General features: G+C 78.8%; 1 protein-coding gene across 1 annotated transcript in view; it reads left to right on the forward strand.

The window, feature by feature from the left end:
* The first annotated feature begins 574 nt into the window (after positions 1–574).
* HHIP (hedgehog interacting protein) overlaps positions 575–1,007 on the forward strand; it is a 73,910-nt gene continuing 73,477 nt past the window's right edge. Inside the window, exon 1 of the mRNA XM_055700945.1 lies at positions 575–1,007. This exon is cut by the window's right edge and continues 377 nt beyond it. The gene's annotated coding sequence lies outside the window, so the exon portion shown is untranslated.

Genomic DNA, 1,007 nt, shown 5'->3' on the forward strand with positions numbered 1-1,007 from the left:
AGCGACACCTCCACTGCTCGCCCCCGTGGCCGTCGATGCCTGCCCCGCGCGTCTGGAAGGTTCCCTGGCGTCTGGGGATGAGCCGAGGGGGCCGCCGGCGGGCCCGGCCCAGCGGACCCAGAGCGGCACCTCAGCGCGCCGGCCGAGGGCGGTGAGGGGGCTCCGCCGCCGGGCCGGGCCCCTCAGCCGTCAGGGGCGCAGGACCCACCTACAGCGCTCGCCTTCCGCCGGGCACCGACGCGGTTCCACCGCTTCCCGCCGAGACCGGGCCGCCCGGGGGAGGGAGGGCGCCCGTCCCCTCCGCCGGCCCTGCGGGAGCCCCGGCTCCCGTCCCACCGGGGGGGAACGGGGCGGCGAAGGGCGCGGCGACCCCCGTGCCGCCGGCGGGAGCCCGCTACAGGGCGGGGCGCTGCCGCCGGCCTCGCGCCGGGCGCGGCCTCGCGCAAGCTCCCGCTGGCCGCTCGCGCGCGGGCCCGGGGGGGTGGGGGGGCGCGAGGCCGGGCGCGGCACCGCCGCTTCCCGCCGGGCCCCCGCGGCGGCGCGGGCGGCACGCGCGGCCGGTGCCGCCGGGTGACGTGCAGGGCGCGCGGTGGCAGCACCTCCCCGCGCGCGGCTTAAAAAGAAGAAGAAAAGAGGGAGCGAAACATGAGAGCCCTAGTGAGCCGCAGCCGCCGCCGGCAGCAGCGCAGGGGGCATCGCCCGGCCCGGCCGCCGCCGCCGCCGTCCCACCTCGGGGACACCCTTCCTATGGGACGACAAGTGAAGGGCTGCCGCCGCCCGCTGCCCGGCCCGCCCCGAGCCTCGGCGCCCCGGCGCGGCAGCGGCCGCCGCTAAACCTGTGCCACTTGCACGGCTCGGCCGGTCCCGAGCATCCTCCCGCCGGGCCCGGGGGCTCGCTGCCCCGCGCCCGCCTTCTGGCGTCCGCCTCCCTGGGAGCGGGGGTGCTTCTCCTCCGTAGGCTTTTTAATTGCTACCGTGACTGTCCTCCTCCAGACTTTCCCCTTCTG

The sequence above is a fragment of the Falco cherrug genome, chromosome 1, assembly GCF_023634085.1.
Source record: "Falco cherrug isolate bFalChe1 chromosome 1, bFalChe1.pri, whole genome shotgun sequence".
Taxonomy (NCBI): domain Eukaryota; kingdom Metazoa; phylum Chordata; class Aves; order Falconiformes; family Falconidae; genus Falco; species Falco cherrug.